This window comes from Cibotium barometz, chromosome 28, assembly GCF_041138505.1.
Source record: "Cibotium barometz isolate CiBa-2024 chromosome 28, ASM4113850v1, whole genome shotgun sequence".
Classification (NCBI taxonomy): Eukaryota; Viridiplantae; Streptophyta; class Polypodiopsida; order Cyatheales; family Cibotiaceae; genus Cibotium; species Cibotium barometz.
In genome coordinates, this window is record NC_141073.1 from 16,044,049 (window position 1) to 16,055,367 (window position 11,319).

Consider the following 11,319-nt stretch of genomic DNA (forward strand, 5'->3'; position numbering starts at 1 on the left):
TGAAGCCGACTTGGATTCCTTCGAGAAGGACTCCAATCATCATCTTCCTCTTCTTGGTACTTGTCACTTCTTGGCTTGCTTGCCTGGCAAGTGTGCTCTTTACATGTTTTGCACACTTTGGATGTGGGCTTTCTTTTGATGTGTTTGTAACAATCTAAACATGTCGACATATGCGAGACAGATTGCTCTCAAAAAAATCATTAAAAAAGAGCATAATTGGAAAGATGAAAAGAGATAAAATAAGACTTACACAATCTCTAGCTGGCCACACAATGATGTATCCTTTGGTTTGATTTAACTTGTTGATATCACCATCTTTGAGGGGAAAAGGAAGAGAAACTTCTCCCAACTCAACATCTTCTATCGACACACCAACATGACCAAGCTGCAAAGCAATTCCATGAATAGTATTCCAACGGTGGGGACTCTATACAAGACGGTCCCAACAGCTACCTTGGTATCATTGAACATCAAGGATACTTGTGTCCCTTTTTGGAATTGGGGAGACTCCATGAGGACAAACAGGTAACACGAGAAGAAGGAGATTGAACAAGGAAGAAAGAGTCCTAAAAGATATAAGAAAGCAAAAGATAAAAATAGAGGAAAAAAAGCAATAGATATAAATAGAGAAGATATAAATAGAGGGAGTGAGTGAGTGAAGTAAAGGTTTGTGAAAGAGAGAGGGAAGGGGAGTTCTATGAGAGAGAGAAAGAGAGTCTTCTAGGGTTTAGGGGGAGAGAGGGTCTTTGAGAGAGAGGGAGAGAAGGTTGTCCTTCTTTGAAAGAGAGGGAGAAAAGGTTGTTGCTTTTAAATAGAAAGGGGGAGACATTTTGATTTTAGGGTTTAGGGTTGCAGCATGAGCCGTGTATTCACAAGAGGGGGAGAGGACTGGGCTGTTGCGTTCATAAGAGGGAGGGTTGCAACGTGAGCTGCATTCACAAGAGGGGGAGAGGATTGGGCTATTGCATTCGCACTCCAGAGGACTGCAACGTGAGTTGCGTTTGCAAGAGGGAGGGGGGAGAGAGTGGGGGGGGGAGAGAGTGGGAGGGAAGCATTTAATTTAGGGGGTGGGAGGCGCGTGCACCCCCCACTAAGGGCAATGGTCACCCTTAGTGGGGGGACATGGGTAACCAACTAAGGGCAACCGTCGCCCTTAGTTGGTGACCCCACTAAGGGTGACCATTGCCCTTGGTTGGTGACCTCACTAAGGGCGACAGCCGCCCTTAGTGGGGGAACATGGGTCATCGCCCTTAGTTGGTAACCCACTAAGGGGGACCATCGCCCTTAGTTGGTGACCTCACTAAGAAGACGGTCACCCTTAGTGGGGAACACGGGTCATCAACTAAGGGTGACAGTCACCCTTAGTTGGTGAACTAAGGGCGACCGTCGCGCCGGGGTCACCAACTAAGGGCGACGGTCACCCTTAGTTGGTGAACTAAGGGCGATCGTCACTCTTAGTTGGTGACCCTTAGGGCCTCCCCCCTCCCCCACGCGCCCCCTACACGTTAACGCGGCCCACTCTCTCCCCCCTCCCTCCTCTCTAAAAGCAAAACGTCTCCCCCTCTCTCTAAAAGTGACAACAACCTTTTCTTTAAAATCCTCCCCTCTCTACCCACCATTAAGGACACACCTCTCATCCATTATTATTATTATTATTAAGGACCCCCAACCACTCCCCTCTTTCAATTTCCTACGATTAAAGTGGGGCTACACTTTCCTATGATTAAAGTGGAGGAGAAGGAGGAGGAGAAGAAGGAGAAGAAGAAGGAGAAGAGAAGGAAAAAGAAAAAGTGGAGAAGCAAGGTAATTAGAGCAAACAAGCCAACAATAAACCTGATAACCAAGAAGGAAAACAATCCAAAAATCCTCTTTCAAGAGATAAGCATAAAGAGAACGATGTGCACCAAGGCAAGCCTACCACATCAAATCAATGCTTGGGCAACCAACTGAGTCAAAGCTAAGAAAAACCCTTGCAATTACTATATACACACCTCGAAGGTCTAAAAAAGAACTCCTTACCCTTGGGGTTGAAAGCAAGGTTACCCTCTTCCAGAAAAAAGATCTCATAATCATTTTTTTTCTCCTTCTACTTAGTTGTTATCCATAGAGTCTTGTTTTTCTCAAGTCCAACTCTCTTTCTCGTATTGCACTGGAGTTAGTTATGGAATAATCATTATATAGGAGTAAGGTATGGAATAATCATTAAATGAGAGTTTGTTATGCAAGCATTTATTATATAGTATAATTATTGAAAACGACTTTTAGATTTTGTGTATTAATGAAATTATTTATAATGATTGCAGAATGTTTTTATGTTTGCCAAAATAATGATTATTTTTAAAAAATGAGTATATATTTTTTAATTCTTTTATGTATAGAATTAGTGTTTAGATTTAGAATTCATTTTCATTAGTTTGTTGTGTATTTGTGAGCTTGTTTTCTGAGAGCTTATGATTTGTGAGCTGGTTTTCTATGAGCTTTTCTTGCCATGGAGAGTACTTCTTTTCACATTTTTATGGGAGGTTTAGAGAGTGGTCCTATTGTTAGAACTGTACAACGTCATTTTTATAGTACTAAAGTTGATGATTTTGATGGCATATTATATACTCACTTTGGATTGAAAGTTTTTGCAATCAAACCTCAAGATGATGGTGTAGATCATCTTATATCTATGCAATCAACTAGACTCGCTAGAGAGGAACCATGTTATATCTTTGATAAAGATATAACAACAGAATACCTTGTTACTCCAATAATAGGAGAGTCAAGCGACACTACGGCAAGCATCCCAAAAGAAGTCATTATTGATCTTACAATAGGAACAATGTTGTGGTTCAAAAAGGTTTTTCCAAGCCAGATTGTTTTGGCTTCATGGTGGCTGATGAGGCTAGAGCCAACTGGAGGACAGTAGGACAATCTACAACAATGGACCAAAGAATATATTGGAAGGTCGTGAGCGTTTATGTCTTTTTCATTGGGAACAAAGCTTGAACATCCATACAGTACAATATGTAATAAGGAATTTTGAGGAAGATCACAAGCAACTATGTCGTTTTAGTGGTGTTGTGCACTGAGTGTGAGGAAGAGGCACTTTTAAAATACAGACACATTAGATTGTGGTGGATGAATGGTAAAGTCACTGATGCAAACTTACCAGCCATGGATTGTTGGCTTAGTTGGTGGCATACTAGATATCCCCATTGGAGGAAACATTTTGTAGGGGTAACTATTACTTTCTTGGTTTTTAAAAATAATAGCTTGTATTTTCAATGTGAATTATCAACTTAACTATCTGGTTAGAGCTTGCAATTAACTTATTCTCGTGTTGTAGGATGTCAATGACGCTAGTGTACCACACATGCCAACCACCAATCTAGGAGAAATGAAACATGCAAGTTGGTTAGCATGAGAGGGTTTCAGGGGAACCATCTCTTTATATGATGTGGCTATTTCAGACCTCGCTAATGCCCTCTTGCAATCCACAAAGAAGCATGCATTCATGAAATTAAATATCACGGAGCAAGTCCTACGATAACAAAGTTGATGGAGAAGGCCAAAACATCAAAAGCTCCAAGTCCGTCAAGCGCACTAGCAGATTGGTGGGGGAAGCAGTGAGTGGCACACCAATGCACGTGCAACCTGGTGATAACATGACTGTTAGCCAGCGTTGAAAATCTACAGTCATAAATCTTGAGGAAGATAACTCATCACATCATTCAAAGTATGTAACGGAAAACCAACCACGCAAGAAACAAGGTAGGAGATTAAGCTTTCCACCCACTATTCCTTTAGCTATAGGTGGTTGACAGAATGCACAGGGTGAGACAACTGAAGCAGAGGTGCTAGAAATTGTGGAGAGTGACATACACAATTCAATGTGGGCTATACGTTGAACATCTCTACACATCAAGGTAACTTGCCAAGGATGGTTAGGTGGCCAAGATGGCAAGTGCAAAAAGAGCATCAAGAACTGCGAGCAAGGTGTTCCAGCTCCTTCTTTCTATGGTATGAGAGAATGGTTTGGGGGGAAGAGGTGTTAGTTCATGTGGTTTTGTAACAGTAACATGGATCATACTTGGAGAAAATGTAACACCATCTATCAATCACCTGTTGGACCTCCAGTTGTTTGGCCAATGGGACGAGGTACAAACCTGGCTATAGATGAGATCCGAGAATTGGAGGCTGGTGGGTTTGTGTTGCAAAAGGTACAATGTAAGGAAGCAAATGATGTAGGCCAATGGTCAACAAGGTAAAGAAGTGGCATATTAGATATATGGCAGCCAAGAGAATAGATTCGGCAATTTCAAGTACAGCTACGGTATTTGAGTATTTGGTCATTAAGGTCAGGAAGATGGAAGTGTTTGTAATTAAGACTAAGGAATCATTAGTACACAATGAAAAATACCGGGTGACTATGAGAAATAATCCATCATGCACATGTCTCGATTTTCAAATCAGGGTAGTGCTAGACGATCATATTGTGCATGCAAGCACCTTTACTTTGTATATTTGCATATCTTTGGGTTAGATGTGAACCATAATATGTTTATACATCAACCCACTCTAAAAAAGGAGGACCTAATGAGAATGTTCAGCACAGCAGGAGAATAATGTGAAAAGGACCTAGTACTGTTGATGACATTGTACTATAGTTTTGAAAAGATCCTTCATGTTGCAATAATAAAATGTTCAATGTCTCAATTCTCTAGCAAGGACTATTTACTTTTCGCTTTTTTAATGTTTTAGCAAGACAATTAATATGGTTATATGTCAATGGCTTGAATATGTTCATTGCATTCATATCCTTGTTTAAATAAAGTGGATAGACATGCATCTGCTTTTCTAAATTTAGGAAAAAGCCATGCATGTACTTTTCTAAATTCAGGGAAAATCCATGCATCTACTTTTCTAAATTTAGTGGATAACCATGCAAAGTAGCTTTTTGCTTTTTGCTTTGTGTATCTATAAATTTGACCCCTGCCTCTCTTACTCTAATCCTCACTTCTCCCTTCTTGTTGCCTCCCTCTCCCTCTCATTGTATTCCTCTCCCTCACACTATCGTTCTCTTCCTTTTACAACCCTCACAACTATCAACTACCTTTGTTTATCTCTAATGGCTTCTTCTAATGGCCCTACCTATACTCTGAAGGAAACCTTGAAAAGGGTTTGCAAAGATTTATGCAACAAAACGGGCGGAGATGCAACAGAACATCTCAGAATCACGGTAGAGGCCTATAATCTTTGGACAAAGATGCTAGCGGGTGAGCCTATATATTTTGGAGATTTGTTCGTGTGGAACATGAAGATTGGAAGAGCCATCGATACTTGGCGAAGTTTTGGATATCTTGCTGAAGAGACGGAGGAGCCCCTACGGGAGGAGTTAAAGAATAGAGTAGCCCAAAAAAGTGTATAAGTGTAGGATCTGTAGGTAGTTATAGTATGTTTTCAATTTTAAACAATGTTAGATTGTAGTAGCCCATCTAATAACCTTTTTTTGGAATAAAGTGGTCTCAACTATAGATCTCCTTGTCTTTTCTATTCATTACCTTTGCAAATTCTAGGTTTGTTGTTCTTTTGATTAATTATGTCAAATGCTCGGTTTATTGTATATTTTGAGAATAGCAGCGTCATGTTTTATCTCTCTCACTCCCTCTCTCTCTCTCTCACACACAATTCCTCTCAAATAATTAGTCCATGATCTCAATCATAATTGAAATTTTATTGACCTTAATAAATTTACATTCTTCATTGCTACTTACGTAAGGCATAGTAGATATCTAGTATGTATAAATCTTGAAATTATTCACCTTGTTAATTGCAATGATATGTCGTCACATACAAAGGCTTGAAATGATATGAAATCATGTGCAAAGGGCATGGAGTACCATGCAATGACATGCATATATAATAACATCCAGATGCAATAACATCCACATGTAATAGCATATGGATGAAGAGATTATGTATAGGGAGGGTGGGACAAGGAGAGAGAGAGGGAGGGAGGGAGGGTGGGAGAGTGAAAGGGAGGGAAAGAGAGGGAGGGTGGGAGAGTGAAAGGGAGGGAGGGTGAGGAGAGAGAGGGAGGGTGGTGAGAGAAGGAGAGAGAGGGAGAGGAGAGATAAGAGATGAGAGATGAGAGATGAGAGAGGGGGAGGGTGGGAGAGGGAGAGTGGGTGGGAGAGGGAGAGAGAGAGAGAGAGAGGGTGGGAGGGTGGGAGAGTGAAAGGGAGGGAAGAGAGAGAGGGATGAAAAAGGGTGGGAGAAGGAGAGAGAGAGAGAGTAGTGTGGGCTGGAGAGAGAGAGAGAGAGAGAGAGAGAGAGAGTAGTGTGGGTTGGGCGGTGGTGGGACAAGGAGAGATATAGAGTGAAGAGGGTGGAGAGGAGAGAGAGGGAGGGTGGGAGAGCAAAAGGGAGTGAGAGAGAGGAGAAAGAGGGAGGGTGGGAGAGGTAGAGGGAGGGAGAGTGGGAGAGTGAAAGGGAGGGAGAGGGAGAGTGAAAGGGAGGGAGAGAGAGGGAGAGTGGGAGAAGGAGGGAGAGGGAGAGGGAGAGGGGGAGAGGGAGGGAGAGTGGGAGAGTGAAAGGGAGGGAGAGAGAGGGAGGGTGGGAGAAGGAGGGAGAGGGTGGGAGAGATAGAGAGAGTGACATGGGGAGGATATAGTGAGTTAGAAAAGAGAGACAAGGATAGAGAGAGTGAGAGAGGGAGAGTGAAAGGGAGGAAAGAGAGAGAGGGGGAGGGAAGCGGATGGGAGAAGGAGAGAGAGGGAGGGTGGGAAAAGAACAGAGGGAGAGGAAAAAGGGTGGAGAGAAGAGAGAGGGAGGGTGGGAGAAGGAGAGAGAGGGTGGGAAAGATGGAGAGAGTGACATGGGGAGGGAGAAGGAGAGAGAGGGTGGGAAAGATGGAGAGAGTGACATGGGGAGGATATAGAGAGTTAGCAAAGAGAGACAAGGATAGAGAGTGAGAGAGGGAGAGTGAAAGGGAAGGAAGAGAGAGAGGGGGAGGGAAGAGGGTGGGAGAAGGAGAGAGAGGGTGGTGTGGATTGGGTTGGGCGGTGGTGTGCGGTGGTGTGCGGAGATGGTGGTGGTAATACTTAGAGAGAGATAGTTCAAGTAGAGAGAGAGGACGGCCAAGAAAAGGTCCCTCCACCAAGCTCCCTCAAAAATCACACTTGGCATTTCTTTCATACACCTTGCAGGTCTCCATTGTCAGCAGCTGGGCTTATTACCAGCCACCTTGGTTGCATCAAAGTAGCACTTAGCACTTGCAGGTTGGGCGGTGGTGTGCGGTGGTGTGCGGAGATGGTGGTGGTAATACTTAGAGAGAGATAGTTCAAGTAGAGAGAGAGGACGGCCAAGAAAATCTCCCTCCACCAAGCTCCCTCAAAAATCACACTTGGCATTTCTTTCATACACCTTGCAGGTCTCCATTGTCAGCAGCTGCCACCTTGGTTGCATCAAAGTAGCACTTAGCACCTGCAGGTTGCATGATTACTTGCTTGGGTATTATTAGAAATGGTAGATAGTGATGTATTTCGGATGTTATCTGCTGAGGATAAGCTTAATAGGACTAACTACCCTTTATACGGCTGGAGAAGGAGAATAAGAAAGACTCGGGTATGGCTATAGCTAATGCGTTAGCATCCAATGCAAAAAACAAAGAATCTGCTGAGGATAAGCTTAATAGGACTAACTACCCTTTATACGGCTGGAGAAGGAGAATAAGAAAGACTCGGGTATGGCTATAGCTAATGCGTTAGCATCCAATGCAAAAAACAAAGAATCTGCTGAGGATAAGCTTAATAGGACTAACTACCCTTTATACGGCTGGAGAAGGAGAATAAGAAAGACTCGGGTATGGCTATAGCTAATGCGTTAGCATCCAATGCAAAAAACAAAGAATCTGCAAACTATGTACATGATTGGGCTTTTAATGTGTAGTGCAATTTTGACCCTTTGCATAAGGATGTATACATGGTTGTTATAGATGTACATGTCTTGTATTTTGACAGTGGTGCTAGTAAGCACATTACTTCTCATCGTAGTTTGTTCTCATCACTTGAATCTGCTCCACAGGGAAATACTGTAACATGTGCAAACAACTTCTCATATCATGTAAAAGGAGTTGATAAAATTATTCTCTTGCTGCTGCAAATGGTGGAACAATCATGCTTTCAGATGTATCATATGTACCAGGGATCAAGAAGAACTTGTTATTTGTGTCTGCCATTACTAAGGCTAGCTTAGTGGTTCCGTTTGTGGATGACAGATGTATCGTTCATGATTATCGCAGTGACGATAATACAATTGTTGCTTATGGTACTTTATCTCATGGCCTTTATAGGCTAGATGCATACGAAAGACAAAAGCATGTTGTATGTACAGTTTCTACCACAAAGGAAATGGGTAAAGCTATGGCATGCATGCTTTGGTCACTTGAACTTTGGCAATTTGTTGCGTTTGCATAAGCATAACATGGTATCTAAGATGCCACATCTTGAAGCCCCTATCAAACATGTTTGTGAGGGTCATATTCTTGGAAAAATGTAGCGAGCATCATTTCCCAAAGATGGTTTAGTTAGAGCTATCCAAAAATTATAGCTTATTACACAGTGATGTATGTGGTCCTATGAGGACACCATCTATCTATTTTGTCACATTCATTGATGATTATTCCAGACATACTTGGATATATCCATTGAAATAGAAATCAAAGGTTTTTATATGCTTTAGGCACTTTACTACTATGGTTGAAAATGTTTCAACATGTAAGATTGGTATCTTGCTGCATAATACTGATCGAGGGGGGAAGTATATGTCTAAGGAGTTTCATACATACATGTCTAATCATGGGATAAAACACCAATGTATTGTGCCCTATACACCTTAGCAAAATGGTGTAGCTGAATGCAAAACAGGTCTCTCTCATGGAGATGGCATATTACATGGTTTCTAGCTAGAAGCAGTCATGTGTGCAATATATGTTTTGAACATGTGTCCTACAAAGTCTTCACATACAATTATATCTTTTGAAGCTTGGAATGGTAGAAAGTTCTTTGTGGCTTACTTATGCATTTTTGGTTTTCTTGCTTATGCACTTGTGGCTCACTTACGCATTTTTGGTTTTCTTGCTTATGCACTTGTGGCTCACTTACGCATTTTTGGTTTTCTCACTTATACACTTGTGGTGAGAAAATTTGCACACCAAGCTTGAAGATAAGGTTGTTAAATGTATTTTTGTGGGGTACAACTCAAAAAGTAAGGGTTATCGTCTCTATCATCCTGCTACCATGTGGATTCTTGTGAGTAGAGATTCTGTATTTGTGGAAGATGCAATTCAACCCTTGCTTTCATATAAAAAATAGCAAAATATATGTTCGCAAGACATATTCGACACTCTTCTTCCATTGTTCAATACAGGACACATTGATGTAGAGAATTTGGGTAATCAAAGGAATGTTGAAAATCATCCCACAGGCTCTAAATCAGCATGTTTTCCAGCCCACATATCAGCCTATTGATGAGGCAAATGTGGATGATACAATTGATGAGGAAAGAAGGGAAATTGAGGAGTCAAAAAGTATGCAAAAATGGCTTGTGCAAACACTACGTGTCAACAAATTGGCCACTCCTTTGCCTAGTAGAATAGGTGCAGGTTCTTATTATGCATCTCATGTTAACACATGTCATACTCTTATTGCTAGTTTATGTATTGAAAAGGAACCTCTCTCCTTTGAATGAAGCAAAGGAATGTGAAAATTAGATGAGTGCTATATAAACTAAAAGATTTGATACTAAAAAATGGCATTTGGTAGACTTGCCTTATGGGGCAAGAAGGCCACTGACACAAAATGGGTTTATAAGCTTAAATGTAAAGTTGACGATAGTGTGGAGTGATACAAAGCAAGGTTTGTTGCAAAGGGTTATGCACATGAAAAAGGCATTGACTATGGTGAAACCTTTGCAGCTACATGTCGTATAACTACCATACAAAGTATCATTGCATTAGCAGCACATAAGGTTGGAATGTATGTCAGTTGGATATCAAAACTACCTTCTTGAATAGAGACTTGCATGAGGAGGTCTATGTATCTCAGCCTCGTAGTTTTGTTCAAAAAAGTCAAGAATCAAAAGTATGTAGATTAAAGAAAGCTTTATATTGTCTTAAAAGCAGGCTCCTAGAGCATGGTATGAAAAGATACATACATACTTGGTTGCATAGGGTTTTTGCAACAGCCCAACTGACAATACCCTCTATATTAAAAGAACTAAGGATGTTTTATTGGTCATCATAGTATATGTTGATGACATGCTGCTCACAGGTCCTAATGATGATCATATTTTTGCTTTTATATAGCTGATTTAGATAAGTCTTTTGAGATGTAAGATCTTGGACCGTTGCACTATTATTTGAGCATTGCGTTTTGGTAGCATAATGATGGCATTGTTATGCTATAGAGGAAATACAGAGATGCATTGAAGAGGTTCAATCTTGAAGACTATAAACCTATGGCTACACCTATGGAGCCGGGTTTATGACTAAGTCTTGAAGATGCAGGTGACCCTTTTGATGCTGGCTTGTATCAAGAAACTAGTGGATGCCTTATCATTTTGTGTAACACCAGGCTTGACATTCAGTATGTGGTGTCAATATTATACAAATTTATGCATAGCCTAAGCATAAAGCATTGGCAGTCTGTCAAAAGGGTGTTCCATTACCTAAAGGGCACTAAACACTTTGGATTATTTTATTCCGAGGGGGGTAACTCATAGCTGCATGCATTTATAAACTCAAACTAGGCTAGATGTTATGACACACGAGTGTCCACGGGTGGTTTTTTCTTTCGCCTTGGTGATTCATGTATATTATGGCTCAGAAAGAAGAAACCCAGTATGGCCACTTCTAGCTAAGTACAGGGTAGCTAAGTACAGGGCAGCTAAGTACAGGGCAGCGTTTATAGCTATCGTTGAGTGTGTTTAGCTCAGGCACCTGATTTTTGTATTTGCGAGTACTCAGCCATTACCATCTTCACTGGACAGTCAGAGTGCTATGGCAGTTGTGCGAGGAATCTAGTTTTTTTTGCTCGCACAAAGTACATTGAGGTGCACTATCATTACGTCAGGGAGAGATGCTTTGCAGAGGACATGAACTTAGTTTATGTGCCAACACAGGACAACTTGGAAGATTTGTTCACGAAGGCTCTCCCACCACGAGAGAAGTTTGAAGCTTTTTGCAAAGCTTTAAACTTACTCTCCTTTAGGGACTAGTCTGGGCTCCCTATCGGGGTGCTTTTTCCCTCTGTAGGAGGTTTTTTCCCCCGTGCT